Raw genomic sequence first — 17,162 nt, 5'->3', positions numbered from 1 at the left:
AAGACGTGGATTATTTCAGTCCAGTGCAAAATCAGGACTTCCCTGGTGGTCCAATGGCTAACAGTCTGTACTCTCAATGCAGGGAGCTCAGGTTCAATCCCTGGTCAGGAACTGGATCCCACATGCTGCAGGTACTAGTTCACATGCCACGACTAAAGATCCCACACGCTGCAATGAAGATCAAAGATCCCAAGTGCTGCAAGCAAGACCCAATGCAGCCAAATAAATAAATAAATATATTTTTTTTAAAAAATCAGAACTGCATTAAAAAATTTAATGTAGTGCAAATACAATCAAACCAAAAGTTTAATTCGATCATAAGTGCTCTCCTACATAAGTGTGAATCATAGCAAGGAAGAAAATTTTTAAATCAATCAATTCAAAAAAAAAAATCTGTAAATAAATATAAACTACAGAACAAGAGAAATCTTACATTATACATTCTGTCAAACTGTAAATGGTATGTCGAAATGAGGTCCATAAGAGAAACAGAGGTTCCTGCTTTGTTGCATGACACTTAAGCTTCTAGAAATCTGAAATGCCATTTTCCATAATCTTCACAGAGTATGGGCTTTATATACAGAGAATCCCCTTTAGATGTCAACTGTCAAATACTGAAGCAGAGGAAGAATCTTTTTGTTAACCACAGATAGCATTGCAGAAAACAAAAGGAGTTTTTTCCCCTAATTTACCATTTTAATCACTTTAAAATATATATGTATTTTATTTGGCTGTGCTGGGTCTTAGTTGCAGCTTATGGAATCTAGTTCCCCGACCAGTGATGGGACCCAGGCCCCCTGCCTTGGGAGCATGAAGTCTTAGCCACTGGACCATCAGGGAAGTTCCTCAAAAGGAGTTTTAAAGAATAAAGACCTCGAGCAAACAAGTCTTAACATTAAAGATACAAAGGGTTAAAACCCTAGAATTAGAACACATCAGACGAAACTTGTCACTGAGGACTTTAAGGCTGCAAAATATACTGACAAAACCGACAAAATTGTCCGCTGATATATAGACCAAGGCCTCTGCTAATTTTTGACATGTACATATTCATGTTACAACATCAACTTTGGCAAAATCACTACTACTAAACCTAGAGGACTTCTGGCCCAACGGTTCCATCACAGTGGACAGTGCATAGAATTCTCTGAAGACATTGCATAAACTAGAACATCAAGGTCAGACACCCAAAGACCAGTGCTTGAATTTAGTAGTAAAAAGTGAAGAAGCTAGGACCATGTCAATTTATTCTTTTGGAGATTGTGAATTTTTTACTGTATGTAAAAATCTTTCTCCACACCTTGTTTCCCTTTTCTATAAAATTGGGATAAAATGCATGCTAGTCAATTGGGAATTTGGTATTAACAGATATGTACAACTTTATATAAAATAAATAAACAAGGAGAGTTCCCTGGCAGTCCAGCGGTTAAGACTCCATGCTTCCAATGGAAAAAGTGTGAGTTCGGTCCCTGGTCGGGGAACTAAGATCCCACATGCCTCGTGGCCAAAAATAAAAATAATAAAACAGATAAACAGCAAGGTCCTACTGTATAGTACAGAGAATTATATTCAATATCTTGTAAGTAAGTAAGTAAGTGTTAGTTGCTCAGTCGTGCCCAAATCTTTGCCACCCCATGGACTGCAGACCACCAGGCTCCTCTGTCCATGAGATTTTCCAGGCTCTAGCTCAGGGCTGCAGACCGGTACCTCCTGTCCTACTAGTTGGGACATTAGATTAGAAATTAAGTGAAAAATGAATGTAGTGCTCTTGAATAAGCCTCAAACCAGCCCGCCAGTTCGGGTGTGTGGAACAATCATCTTCCATAAAACCGGTTCTTGGTGCCAAAAAGGTTGGAGGCCGTGGCTCTGCCTGACCTCTGGGTTCTATCACCTGTCCAACCAAACCTCTCCATTCAGTTCTCTCTGTTATAAATATGTAAAGTCATTTGTTTTGCTGCCTTGCCCCTGACCATAGCAATCTAGGTTGAAGATTCAAGTGTACATGTGCAGGCTCAGGGGAGCAGCAAGCCAGCCCAGCCCCACCTGGGGCAGACTCCCAGGCTCCAAGGTGTTTACCAGACCTTCACCTTGGGATTTGCTCATTCCCGACCTCTGCACTTTTGTACCTGACATTCCCTCTGTCTGTGTGCAAAATGTGATTTCTGTGCATCCAAGGCAACCCCCTTGCCAACCCCGGCTCAGAACCCGTAACCTCCTGTAAGCCTGTCACTGATGACTCACCTGTCCAGCCCCTAGCCTGTGGCCTTGGCTCAATGAAAAACCACTTGCTGACAAATTGGTCAGTATTGCATCCTGTCTTCCACCTCTGTGCTTGGCAGACTGTCCCCTTTACTATTGCTCACAATGTCCCTTTACTGGAAAACTCCTACTTAGCCTTCAAAACCTACTTCAAGTGTTCCACCTGGGGAGTAAGACATTTCTGGCAGGTTTCCTTCCACATTCCTGCTTCTGTCCTGTTTCCTGGCAAATCACATTGCAGTCACTTTACACATCCCTCTCCTGTATGCAACTGCCAGCTCCTTGGAGGTAGAGCTAAGTCATCAGCTGGGGCCTGGGCTCCAGTGGCCTTCAGGAACTCTTGGTTGACCATGTATTTTCAGTGATTACAAGCAGGTGACTTTGGTCTTCTCAGTCTGCTTACAAACCTCTCTTAGGGGGATTCCTAATTCTTGTGCAGTTTGTTGGCACCTGTTTTAAGGCAGGAGGAAACCAGTAAATGTGTCATCGGACATGGACACTTTGTCTGTTTTCTTTAGTACCATAAACTTTTCTTTCTTCTTTGTTCCTTTGTTCCTTCCTACCTCTTACTGTCTTTCTTAACTTTTTTTTTTGCCTGTGCCCAGTCTTAGTTGTCACACTTAGGATCCTCGATCTTCATTGCAGCATGTGGGATCTTTTAGTAGGAGCACGCAAAATCTTAGTTGAGGCATATGAGGTCTAGTTCCCTGACTAGGGATGGAACCTGGGCCCCCTGCAATGGGAGCACAGAGTCTTAGCCACTGGACCACCAGGGAAGTCCCCTTTTCTAGCTTTTATCTGTTCTTAATTTACTAGTTTTACTGATTTTTATTTTTTCTAATTTTGTATTTCAAAATCATTTTAAATGTAGAGAAAAATTACAATGACAATACAAAGAATTCCCATCTATCCTTCACCCAGGATCCCTAAAGATTAACCTTTTCCCCATATTAATGGTCATACCTTCTCTCCTTCTCCATATATACATGTGTATTATAATTATTTTAGTTAATTAATTGATTTTGGGCTAGGGATCCAAGTTCCCTGACCAGGGATCAAACCCCAGGCCCCTGCATTGGAAGCATAGAGTCCTAACCCCTGGACCACCAGAGAAGCCCCATACATGTGTATTATTATATACATATATGTATATAGTACGTAATATATATGTATTGTACATGTGTATATGTTATATGTGTAGCTATGTATAAAACACAGATGTAAAATAAAATACCTATAGCTATAGATTAAAAATTGTTTTTGTGAACCATTTGGGAGGGAGTACGATGCCCTTCTCTGTTCTTAATCACTTCCTGTGCCTTTCCTAAGAATACAAACATTATCTTATGTAACCAAAGTACAGTGTCTAAATCAGGAAGTTTAACATTGCTACAAGACTACTATCTCACCCACAGACTGTATTCACATTTCACCAGTTGTCTCAATCAGGTCCTTTCCGGGCGAGTTTGTTTTTGCCTTCCTAGGATCCAGTCCAGGACCACAGGCCACAGTCCGAGGTCCTGCCTCTCCAATCCTCTTTTATTTTTTTTATATGTGTCTCTATTTCTTTCAGCAGTAAAATTCACACTTTTAAAATATTTTTATTTTTTTAACTTTTTATTTTATATTGGAAAATAGCTGATTAACAACGTTGTGATCGTTACAGGTGGACAGCAAAAGACTCAGTCATACATATACATGAATCCATTCTCTTCCAAACCCTCCTCCCATCCAGGCTGGCACATAACGTTGAGCAGAGTTTCCCGTACTACACAGTAGGAGAGTCCTCTTTAATCAGGGCAGTCCCTCAGCGCTCCTGTGTCTTTTAGGACTTGGCTTTTCTTTTTTTTGGCTGCCTCATGAGGCATGGGGGAATCACAGTTCCCTGACCAGGCATGGAACCCATGCCGCCTGCTGTGGAAGCCCAGAGTCCGAACCACTGACCCGCCAGGGAATTCCCAAGACCTGACATTTTTGGAGCATCAAGGCCAGTTGCTTGGTTTCCTCGTAGGTCTCACCACGTTGTTACTAAACTCTCTTCTTGTCCAGACTAGGGAGGACTCTTTGCAGGGCCTTGTAAAACCTTAAATAAACGACATGGACAAATTCCACTTTGACCACTATCTTGTTAAAATTCCTCAAAAAAGTTAACTCATTGGGCCCAAAGTCTCTTAACAAAAGCCAGGCTGTACTTCTAGTATTCCCCCTTCCTCAAAGGATTTTATGTGTTGTTTAATGATTTTTCACAAAGAGTCTTTCTTGCCCTTAAAGTCGGATTAATTGAATTTTAATTCAGTAGGATCACTCTCTAAAAAGAGAGACACTGCCTCTGCAGGTCGGGTCAGGGCCGCTCCACCTAATTAAGGCCTTTCTCCAACAGAGTGGGATTCTGAAGGTGAGAAAGTCCAGCCACGCAGCACCCTAAACTCATGTCTATTTTGGATCATAATGAAGAAATCCCTTAAGAATTCCCTGGTGGTACAGTGTTCAGGACTTAGATCTTCTCTTGCAGGGGGCATGGGTTCAGTCCCTGGTTGGGGAACTAAGATCTTGCATACTGCATGGTGTGGCAAAAAAAAAAAAGGAAAGAAAAGAAAAAAATCCCTCTTTTCTTTCTTTTTAAAAAATATTTAATAATTTATGTATTTGGCTGATTAGTTGCAGCATGGGGGATTTAGTTCCCTGACCAGGGATGGAACCCAGGCCCCTGCATTAGGAGCATGGAGTCTTAGCTACTGGACCAGCAGGGAAGTCCCAAAATGTCCTTTCCCTTCCCAGCAAAGGGAATTCTGGATGGCCTATGAAGGGAAGCCAGCCACCAGGGCTTCCTGGGCTCCAAATACTCACCTGTCATATTTAAGGCTCCTGGCTTTGATGGGTGGGGGTACTGAGACCATTCTCCTGGTGGCTCCTCATATTAGTCTCCCTGTTCTTCCTTTACAAATTTTTTTTGAACAGCTAAACATAGTTGACTTTTGAACTGTGGTGTTGGAGAAGACTCTTGAGAGTCCCTTGGATGACAAGGAGATCCAACCAGTCCATCCTAAAGGAAACCAGTCCTGAGTGTTCATTGGAAGGACTGATACTGAAGCTGAAACTCCAATACTTTGGCCGCTTGATGCAAAGAACTGACTCATTTGAAAAGACCCTGATGCTGGGAAGGATTGGGGGCAGGAGGAGAAGGGGACGACAGAGGATAAAATGGCTGGATGGCATCACCAACTCAATGGACGTGAGTTTGAGTAAACTCCGGCAGTTGGCGATGGACAGGGAGGCCTGTCGTGCTGCAGTCCATGGGGTCGCAAAGAGTCGGACACCACTGAGCAGCTGAACTGAACTGAAACATTGTCGAAATTCCCCAAAATATAAAAGGAAAGTAGACTTTCTCTCCCGAATTCTGGCCTCAATCCCACTGTTCATAGTTGTTTCTGGCCCAGAGGACTTGAACCCATTACTCGTATGAATTTTACTGAATGAATCCATGAACCAAAGCTTGTTATTTCCTCCTAGAATCCTGCCCACTATTTTCCTGATCAGCCTGGCCTGGACTAGAGTTACAGATAGATAGATAGATAGATAGATGATAAATAAAGACAACCCATACTCAGAGTTCTAGAAAACGTTCTGACTTCAAGTGGACAGAACAATTATCACAAAAGAAATATCAAGCTAGACAACAGCCACTCCGCTTCTATGGTGTCTGAGGGACTGCTGCTGCTGCTGCTAAGTTGCATCAGTCGTGTTCGACTCTGTGAGACCCCATAGACGGCAGCCCACCAGGATCCTCCATCCCTGGGATTCTCCAGGCAAGAATACTGGAGTGGGTTGCCATTTCCTCCTCCAGTGCATGAAAGTGAAAAGTGAAGGTGAAGTCACTCAGTCGTGTCCGACTCTTCGAGACCCCATGGGCTGCAGCCTACCAGGCTCCTCCGTCCATGGGGTTTCCCAGGCAAGAGTACTGGAGTGGGGTGCCATTGCCTTCTCCGCTGAGGGACTGACAGAGGCCAAATGAGGGGCTGCTAGTGACCTCGGATTCCTGACCACAAAGCCACTCTTCGTTCTTCTTTCTTTTTTTGTCATGCCACACAGCTTGCAGGATCTTTTACCGACCAGGGATCCCACTCAGGCCACAGCAGCGAAAGCCACGAGTCCTAACCACTGGACTGCCAGGGAATTCCCAGCCACTGTTGGGTTTTTCATGGATTTTCACACTGTTCTTAGTGAAGGACAGAAAGGAAGAAAATACCTATTTCCTTTTCCAAGAGAGGAGGCCTGGAAAACTCAGACTCCAGGCAGAGGGAGGCCAGGGGGAGGGCTTTTCCCCCAAAGGAAGGATTTGAAGTGGAGCAGAACTGTGTGGTCCTTGCCGGGCCATGTCCTCCTCCTGCCTTTGGTCTGCGGAAAAACTTTAGCCAAAGAATAAGTTTAATCAGACAAGTGAGAGAATGCAGAAATGAAAACAGTCCAACAAGACTAAATAATTTGCCATGAAGCGATGGGACCGGATGCCATGATCTTATTTTCTGAATGGTGTTGAACTTTAACTTAAAGACTAATAATAGGTTAGTCATTAAGCAAAGTCAAGGACCTTCAGTTTCTCCTCAAGGGCGATAGATAATATTCTGAACGGTACCTGTGAACTGTGTGGTAAGAGGCTGAAACCCCCACCAGGCGGAAGCAGTTAACTTCATGAGAACCAGACTGTGGCCACAACATAAGGTGCCACAATTCTGAGAACTGGACTCAAAGAAACGGGGACAAACCGACCCTGGGATTGAAGACTGACTGTCCTTATGACAATCAAGATGACGCTGGTCAGACCACCGGTGACCAATTTCAAGATGACTGTTAGAGCTGACCGTGCTGTTTCTGCAAGGAGCCTATGAAAGCTTTTATCCAAGGATTGTGTGGGCTTGGGGGGGGGAGTTGGCTTTCGGACAGGAGTCCGCCCTCCTCTCCAGGTTGCCTGCATCCAAAATAAAGCTAATTTTCCTTTCTACCACCCTTGCTTGTTTCAGTTCAGTTCAGTCGCTCAGTTGTGTCTGACTCTTTGCAACCCCATGAATCGCAGCATGCCAGGCTTCCCTGTCCATCACCGACACCCAGAGTTTACCCAAACTCATGTCCATTGAGTCGGTGATGCCATCCAGCCATCTCATCCTCTGTCGTCCCCTTCTCCTCCTGCCCTGAATCTTTCTCAGCATCAGGGTCTTTTCCAATGAGTCAGCTCTTCGCATCAGGTGGCCAAAGTATTGGAGTTTCAGCTTCAACATCAGTCCTTCCAATGAACACTCAAGACCGATTTCATTTAGGATGGACTGGGTGGATCTCCTTGCAGTCCAAGAGACTCTCAAGAGTCTTCTCCCACACCACAGTTCAAAAGCATCAATTCTTCGGTGCTCAGCTTTCTTTATGGTCCAACTCTCACATCCATACATGACTACTGGAAAAACCATAGCCTTGTCTAGATGGACCTTTGTTGGCAAAGTAATGTCTCTGCTTTTTATTATGCTGTCTAGGTTGGTCATAACTTTCCTTCCAAGGAGTAAGCGTCTTTTAATTTCATGGCTGCAGTCACCATCTGCAGTGATTTTGGAGACCCCAAAAATAAAGTCAGCCACTGTTTCCCCATCTATTTCCATGAAGTGATGGGACCAGATGCCATGATCTTAGTTTTCTGAATGTTGAACTTTAAGCCAACTTTCTCACTCTCCTCTTTCACTTTCATCAAGAGGCTCTTTAGTTCTTCTTCACTTTCTGCCATAAGGGTGGTGTCCTCTGCATATCTGAGGTTATTGATATTTCTCCTGGCAATCTTGATTCCAGCTTGTGCTTCATCCAGCCCAGTGTTTCTCATGATGTACTCTGTATATAAGTTAAATAAGCAGGGTGACAATATACAGCCTTGACGTACTCCTTTTCCTATTTGGAACCAGTCTGTTGTTCCATGTCCACTTCTAACTGTTGCTTCCTGACCTGCATACACATTTCTCAAGAGGCAGGTCAGGTGGTCTGGGATTCCCATCTCTTGAAGAATTTTCCAGTTTGTTGTGATCCACACAGTCAAAGGCTTTGGCATAGCCAATAAAGCAGAAATGGATGTTTTTCTGAACTTTCTTTCTTTTTTGATGACCCAGCAGATGTTGGCAATTTGATCTCTGGTTTCTTTGCCTTTTCTAAAACCAGCTCGAACATCTGGAAGTTCACGGTTCACATATTGCTGAAGCCTGGCTTGGAGAATTTTGAGCATTACTTTGCTAGCGTGTGAGATGAGTGCAATTGTGTGGTAGTTTGAGCATTCTTTGGCATTGCCTTTCTTTGGGATTGGAATGAAAACTGACCTTTTCCAGTCCTGTGGCCACTGGTGAGTTTTCCAAATTTGCTGGCATATTGAGTGCAACACTTTCACAGCATTGTCTTTTAGGATTTGAAATAGTTCAACTAGAATTCCATCACCTCCACTAGCTTTGTTTGTAGTGATGCTTCCTAAGGCCCACTTAGTGATCACACCATTGTGATTATCTGGGTCGTGAAGATCTTTTTTTGTACAGTTCTTCTGTGTATTCTTGCCACTTCTTCTTAATATCTTCTGCTTCTCTTAGGTCCATACCATATCTATCCTTTATTGAGTTCATCTTTGCATGAGATGTTCCCTTGATATTTCTAATTTTCTTGAAGAGGTCTATAGTCTTTCCTATTCTATTGTTTTCCTCTATTTCTTTGCACTGATCACTGAAGAAGGCTTTCTTATCTCTCCTTGCTATTCTTTGGAACTCTACATTCAAATGGGTATATCTTTCCTTTTCTCCTTTGCTTTTCACTTCTCTTCTTTTCACAGCCATTTGTAAGGCCTCCTCAGACAGCCATTTTGCTTTTTTGAATTTCTTTTCCATGGGGATGGTCTTGATCCCTGTCTCCTGTACAATGTCACGAACCTCCGTCCATAGTTCATCAGGCAGTCTGTCTGTCAGATCTAGTCCCTTAAATCTATTTCTCACTTCTACTGTATAATCATAAGGGATTTGATTTAGGTCATGCCTGAATGGTCTAGTGGTTTTCCCTACTTTCTTCAATTTCAGTCTGAATTTGACAATAAGGAGTTCATGATCTGAGCCACAGCCAGCTCCCCGTCTTGTTTTTGCTGACTGTATATAGCGTCTCCATCTTTGGCTGCAAAGAATATAATCAATCTGATTTCGGTGTTGACCATCGGGTGATGTCCACGTGTAGAGTCTTCTTGTGTTGTTGGAAGAGGGTGTTTGCTATGACCAGTGCGTTCTGTTGGCAAAACTCTATTAGCCTTTGCCCTGCTTCATTCTGTACTCTAAGGCCAAATTTGCCTATTACTCCAGGTGTTTCTTGCTGTTTACTGGCTTTTAAGCTTCAAGCACCTGGACCTACTTTCTTGAATCTTATTTTATTGGATTCCAAAGTTTATACTTTTGAAATGTATTGAATCCATATCTCGGAGAAGGCAATGGCAGCCCACTCCAGTATTCTTGCCTGGAAAATCCCATGGATAGAGGAGCCTGGTAGGCTGCAGCCCATGGGGTTACTAAGAGTCGGACACGACTGAGCGACTTCACTTTCACTTTTTACTTTCATGCATTGAAGAAGGAAATGGCAACCCACTCCAGTGTTCTTGCCTGGAGAATCCCAGGGACGGCGGAGCCTGCTGGGCTGCCGTCTATGGGGTCGCACAGAGTCGGACACGACTGAGGTGACTTAGCAGCAGTAGCAGCAGAACCCATATCTATGTATATTCTAAGGAGCATTGTATTTTGGAGATCTTGCCCTATCTTGGCGTGCCTACCCACTTTTTTTGGCTTCACTGAGTCTTAGTTGCAGCACTCAGGATCTGTGTTGCCACATGAGGGATCTTTATAGTCGTAGCACGTGAGAACTAGTTCCCTGACCAGGGATCAAACCCAGGGCCCCTGTACTGGGAATGCAGTCTTAAGCGGTGAACCACCAGGAAAGCCCTGCTAACAGATGTTGGTGCCCAATGTGAGGCTGTGTTCTTGCAAATCGGGCTCCAGAGAGGGAGTCGTTCCCGAGCCAAGGCACCACCTTCATGATGCACTGGGAAGGCTATGGGAGCCGCTGGCCTCAGGAGGAGGTTTGAGAGGACGTTCCCAGTGGAAACCATTTGTTTTGGGGATCCTCTGTTTCTCCCCGGCTCAGCAGTGATGGCCAAACTACGTTTTTCCTTGGTGGAACGAAAAGACAGCTCTGATGAGAGCTGACAAGCTCCAGGACACCAGTAAGTCCACCAGTGTGCACCCGGATAACTTATCTTTTGAGTAGGAAGTGTGCTATTTGGGCATTTTGTGAATTGGTTCTGATGTGTATCTGATGTGGAGGACAGGTTTTGTAGCAGAGAAAGCTGGGCTGATAAAAATTCAAAATTCTAATCCTGAGAGAACAAAAATGTGCCTAGGAGAAAGCTTGAAGTGAACTCTTATCATGTCCTTAAAATACAAACAAAGCCCACTTTGCCTGAGACGTCAACCTTAGGTTAATCGGTAGAACTTCAAAAGATGTTTGGGGTTCATTAAACACACTCTGTTGTTCCACATTAAAGAGAAATAGTGCTATGGGAAAAATTTAAGTTTTTGGAGATTATGGAATATGTTAAGTTTTTCAATCAGAAAATGCTGGTGTAACAGTTCAATTACTTGTTTCTTGGTTTTGTTAAGGCTTTTAAGGGTTAAAAATTGTAAATATGTAATGAAAGCTACTAGCCTGACAAGGAAAGCATTTCAGAGTGTAAAGCAACTATATGTGTTGTCAGCGAGAAAAGGTATAAAGAATGGAGATGTCTTTGTTGAGGAAAAACGGTGAAAATTTTGTTCAAGAGCTGTTTCTGGATGGGGAAAAATAAGAGATCATATGGATACAAAAAGTGGTAAAAGCTTTGTGAGAAAAGGGAACTTTAAGAGAAGATTTTTGTACGTTGTCAGGAGTGATTAAAATTAGAATGGATTTAATTAGGTAAATAAAGTTTGTTACTAATAGTAAACTGGTAGAAGATGGGATTTATTTTTTCCTTCCTGACCTGCCATGCAGCTTCTGGGATCTTAGTTTCGGGACCAGGGATTGAACCTGTACCCTCAGCAGTGAGAACACTGAGTCCTAACCACTGGCCAGCCAGGGAATTCCCTGGAATTTGGGTTTTTTTCTCCCTGTTAAAAGAACAAAATTTTCCTGGAATACTGGGATTTTTTTGATAACAGATTGTACGTTTCTTTCTCTAGCTAAGTTTGAGTATTCCCAAGGGCCCCTAGGCATCTCAGGAAAAATAGTAAAGTAGATTGGATTATGTGGTATATTAAATTATATTGGAAACACTTGATAACTTTCAGATCATACTGCTGAACTGGGTAAGAAATTTAAATAATACTATGGAAAGCTATTGTTTTGTTGCAAACCATATTTTATTATTATTATTTTTTTTACTTTTGGTATTTTAAAAAACCTTTTGGCTGAACCACTCGGCGTGTGGGATCTTAGTTTCCCAAGCGGGGATAGAACCCGAGCCCTCTGCAGTGGGAGCACAGAGTCTTAACTGCTACACCACAAGGGACATTCCTTCAAACCATATATTATTTAAAAAAAAAAAAAAATTTTATGTATTTATTTTTGGCTGTGCTGGGTCTTCTTTGCTGTGTGCAGTGCATGGTCTTCTCTTGTATCAGAGCATGGGCTCTAGGACGTGGGGGCTCAGTATTTGCAGCTCCCAGGCTTTAGAGCACAAGCTTAATAGTTGTGCATGGGCTTAGTTGCTCCGTGGTATGTGGGATCTTCCCAGACCAGGGATGGAACCCATGTCTCCTGAATAGACAGGTGGATTCTTTACCACTGAGCCCCCCAGGGAAGTCCCCCAACCATATTTTTGACCCCAATGTCCAGGATGGAAAAGACACATTCAGAAAATAATACAAGATGCATTTTGATTGTTATCCTCATTGTAATGTCTACTAATTTTAAAAATTTTGTCCAGGTGCTATGACAAAATAATCAGAGAGAGGCAATGTTTTCATAATATAAAATACTGATACAAAGCTTGAAATTGAGATTACTTCCAACTCTGTGTCCATTCCTCAAGTTAGGCAGGGCTTCCCTGGTGGCTCAGTGGTAAAGAATCCACTTGCCAATGCAGGAGACACAGGTTCAATGCCTGGGTCAGGAAGATACCCTGGAGAAGGAAAAAGCAACCCACTCCAGTATTCTTGTTGGGGGAATCCCATGCATAGAGGAGGCTGGTAGGCTACAGTTCACAGGGTCACAAAAGAGAAGGAGTTAGCAACCAAACAACAGCAACAAAACCGCATTTCAGCTGGAAATAGTAGTAAGTGGTGGTTGCCCCATTCCCTTGAAGAGTTGGAGAACATTGGAATGGAAGTGCAACCAAAACCAAATTCCTCTGCTGAGTTTATGGTTAACCTCTCTGTTCAAAACTTTATCCCCTTTCTTGTTCTGTACCCATTCCTCCTCAAGATTGCGGAATATCACAAAAAGGTGGGGAGGGGGATGAACAGAGAGGACCCTACTCTACGATCCTAGTCCCCGGCAGTCCCCGGCCATTTTGGCACCAGGGACAGATTTCATAGAAGACAGTTTTCCTAAGGACCGGGAGTAGAGGGGATGGTTTGGGGATGCTTCAAGCACATTACATTTGTTGCGTACTTTATTTCTATTATTACACCAGCTCCACCTCATTTTATCAGGCATTAGACCCCAGAGGTTGGGGACCCCTGATTTCCCCCCATAACCTCAGCCTGTCTTTTGTGGAAAAAGTTTTAGTAACAACTCCAGGCAAGGGGCAGCCAAGGGAGGCTCTTTTCCTCCTAATTCATTACAGCAGTGCACGTTGGCTTTTAACAAGCAGAAATCAAAAACTCAGGACACTGCTCTTGAAACAGCTAGAGACGATTTGCTGAGCAGCTTTGCTAAGGAAGCACTTCTCCTTGACTCTGCGCTCTGAAGGGAGCATTACTCTCATTTTATAGAGGTGGAAGCTGAGGTCCAGAGAGAGCAAGCAATTTGCACAGAGTCACACAGCCAGGAAGTAGGAGACCAATGGCCAGGACTTTCCTGTGAACCCATCCTTCTTTCTTTCCCAAACTGCAGAAGAGAGCCCGACTTGGGATCTCCACAAGGCGCTTTATAGCAGCCTCTGCATTAATTTGTTTAACCTTCACTGAACTGGTACTTACTAGGTGCCAGGCTCTTTTCCTAGAGCTTCACAGATAGCAACTCACTTAAGCTTCATCACAGGCCTATGGGGTTCCTGTTACTCTGATGCCATTTTACAAATGAGGAGACTGCAGCACAGAGAGGTGCAGTAACTTGCCCAAAGTCACACAGGAAGTAGTGAGTGGGATTGGGATCTGGACCCAGGCTGCTGGGTTTCAGACTGAATGTTCCCTACAATTCCTGAAGCCAGATCCAGGAGGAGAGGGTGGGCAAGGAGATGCTACACAAACAAATGAAAAAGCAGAATGGGACACCTCCCCAAATTCATGGATTAGAAACCCATCTTTTGCCCAGTTTGAGTGACAAGAGCCTCACTGAAAGTTATACCTGGGCGGTGCCCTTTCCTGCGGGAGCAGCAGAAATCGTGTTCAAGGACCCTTGGCCCTACTGCTGACTGTGGCTACAGGAGCCACGGGGTCCAGGATTGGAAGGAAGCTTCTTTCTTTCTACCCTTCCCATCCCACGCCAGGCGGTAGACGCCCTGTGTGAGCTTTTTGTTTAGTCACTAAGTCACATCTGACTCTCTGTGGCCCCACGGACTATACCCCACCAGGCTTCTTTGTCCATGAGATTCTCCAGGCAAGAATACTGGAGTGGGTTGCCATGCCCTCCTCCAGGAGATCTTTCCGACTCAGGGATCGAACCTGAACCCAAGTCTCCTGCATTCGAAGGAGGATTCCTCATCACTGCGCCACCTGGAAAGCCCGAAGCAAATATTAGCAAAGTGTTAACTGGTGTATCCAGGGTATAAGCATGTTCACTAAACCTCTTTTTCATCTTTTCCATAAATTTAATTTTTTTCAGAATAATAAGTTGAGGGAAGATAAGGTGAAAATTCTTAAGTGTAATTCCCAGTGCTTTCCAGAGAATTGATGGCAAATAGTGACTCGTTCTTCTCTTCCCCTCAAATAACATAAGACATACACCATATTGCACAAGGTCTTCAGGGAAGTGGGGAGCCCTGTGGAACTCAAAGAACCAGAGGGTCTCAGGGCTGAGACTTCTCTGACAAAGGAACCCTTACCTACCTCAAATTACAGACCACTCTCTCTCCAGCAGCTAAGACCCACTGCAGTGTGACAAGAAAAACAAAAAACAAAACACACCTTAGAACTTCTTTCCTAGTTTAATCTGAAACATACCCGCTGTGGTCCAGTCACCTGCAGCTGTCTCCTGCCCCCTCTACCTGACCACCTGAAGTGAAACTCCCTCCATGATGCTTTGTTCCAATTCTTGGGTCCTTGTCTCCCATCCTAATTTTGGCTTGGAGCCCTAGAGGCTGGGAATCTGTGCCCAGAGCAGGTACCTTGATGGAGTTTAAATATCTGATTGATCAAACATGCAGTGTGGGTTTCACATTGTGTCAACTGGAGAAATATTTATTAATGGCTTTTGCTCAACCCATGTCCCTGGCCCAATGATGACATCAAACCTTGTTCCCGACTTTCAAGTTGCTTCCAATTTAGTTGTGGAGATGAGACAAACACTGAAAATAATTAGCTGAAGAGTATTCATTTTCACTATTTCTTAAAACTCAGAGGCAGGATAGGATGAAAAAGATAGCCATCTTTTTCCCTTCAACCACAAGTAAAGTAAAATAAGAGACAATAAAAACAAATGAATTAATGAGATAATTCATGAATAAAAATGAATAAAATAAAAAATAGAATAAAGAGAAAATAAAAATAAAAGCAGAAATGAAATTAATGAAATAGTCAGTAAAAACAAAATGAATATAAAATGAATTAATAAGCCAAGTAAAATAATAAAGTGGAATAACGAAACAAAAATGAAATAGAAGAAAATTACTATGACAACTAAAAATAAAGCCAACACAATAAATATAGGAGAATTAGTAAAATGAGAAGGAATGTAATTAATCAAAGAAACACTGTAAGGACTGGAGGGACCGGAGTTAACGTTTGTTGGGCAGGATCTCGTTGTATTTTCCGCCTGCATTTGGGCCCCCGGGTGTCGGCCAGAACGAAAGCTTGGCGCTGGGAAATGCCGGGTCGCTAACGCGCGGCGCCCGCGGGTGGGGTGGCTCTCCGAGCCGGTAAACGTGGAGCCTGGCCGGGAAAGAGGGGCTCCCCGGGTGGGCGCCCCCTCGGCTCCCCTGGGCCGGTTCACCGCGTCGACCCAGCCGCCGGCAGGTGGCGCTCTGAGCCCCGAGGCCCGCGCACCGCGCTGGCCGAGCAGGTTCCTCCAGCCCGCGCGCGCCTTCGCCGCGGCCCCCGCTTAATCCTTTGGAGTCTCCCCTGCCCCCCGCCACCTGCGGGCCCTCGGCTGCTCCTTCTGAGGCTGAGCCGCGAAATGGTGACTTTGGGGGAAAAAATGTCACATCAAACGCAGGGTTCTTGCCCCAAGACCATCAGTAGGAAATTGGACAGAAGGATGCTTCATGAAAATTCTTGATCTGCCTCGATGGAATACCCTGGGTCCTAAAAAATAACTGCAAGTGTGAAATAAAATTTTAAAACTGGAGTAAAAAAAAAAAAAATTCACCTGCCTGCTGCCTCAGGGGAAAGGATGTTCGTCCAGAGTAGCTAGCTACCTGTGGCTTTAGCAGGGGCTCGGGGATGGCAGAGGGCGCTTGCAGGCGGCCTGCGCGCAGTCCCACCAGCCCAGGAAAGCCGCGCTGGGGGAGGGAGGAGGGCGCTGGGGGTGGGGCCGCTCGCATGCAGATGCGGCTGGGACAATCCGGCCGGGCGCCTCCGCGCCTCCGGGAGGCCGGGGCTGGGACAAAGCATTAGCATTTTCTACATGTGAAAAGCCCGCATTCCAGGGCGGGAGGCCGCGAGGGCGCCGCCCCCCTCTCCCCATTCACACTCCGGACCACACAGAGCGCCTCTCGCGCCAAATGCTCGAAGGTTCGCTCCAGCTTTTCTTTTGACTAGGGCGATGCATCCGAAATGTAGATATTTCCCTAAACGCCGGCTTTGACATTTAATGTGATCTTAAGTAGCCAGAAATGTGGACTGGATTAGGAGGAGGCTGGGGGCCCACAGGGACACTTGGCCAAATCCGCCTAAATCCTCCTGGACCATTGTTTGTCACCACACGGATCCCCTTTGCCCCAAATGAGGGGGCTAATGAACTGCACTGCCTCCTCCCGGGGCACTCCCACTCCCACCCCCACCCAGGAGCCCGCACGTCGGCCCGGTTCTTCCCAGAGAGGAAGCCAAGCCTAGTGTGCCAACTGCTCTGGGAAGGGAGTTTGGTTACTTTAGGCTGGGCCGGCTGAGTTTGACCAGTAACCCACCCATGCTGGGTCACTATTTAACTGGCTTGATGAGGCTCAGAGGGTCAAGGATGCTGAGGCCCCCTGCGAATCCTGGGATTATGTTAATAAGCCATCCCCACCTTGAGAGCAGTTCCTGTGCCACTGCCCCACCTAGAAAGGAAGGCACCCAGAATCTGTTCTGCAGACTTTATTATCTAGAACGATCCACACACTGTGTAAGGCACAGCCCTGTTTTCAAAGTATTCAGGATCCAGGAAGGGGAAGGAGAGATGATGAAGAACAGAAGTAGACTGGGCCTGAAAAATCTGCCGGGTTACCATGGGGCTCCCCTGAAAAGCTTACCATCCCGGAAACTCCTCTGGGTGGCATGTGTGGAATGAATGAAGACTTGGGACAGAGC

This window comes from Giraffa tippelskirchi, chromosome 9 (assembly GCF_054371585.1).
Source record: "Giraffa tippelskirchi isolate mGirTip1 chromosome 9, T2T-mGirTip1v1.2.pri, whole genome shotgun sequence".
NCBI lineage: Eukaryota > Metazoa > Chordata > Mammalia > Artiodactyla > Giraffidae > Giraffa > Giraffa tippelskirchi.
The sequence above is the reverse complement of the archived record's forward strand: the minus strand, read 5'-3'. Positions refer to the sequence as shown.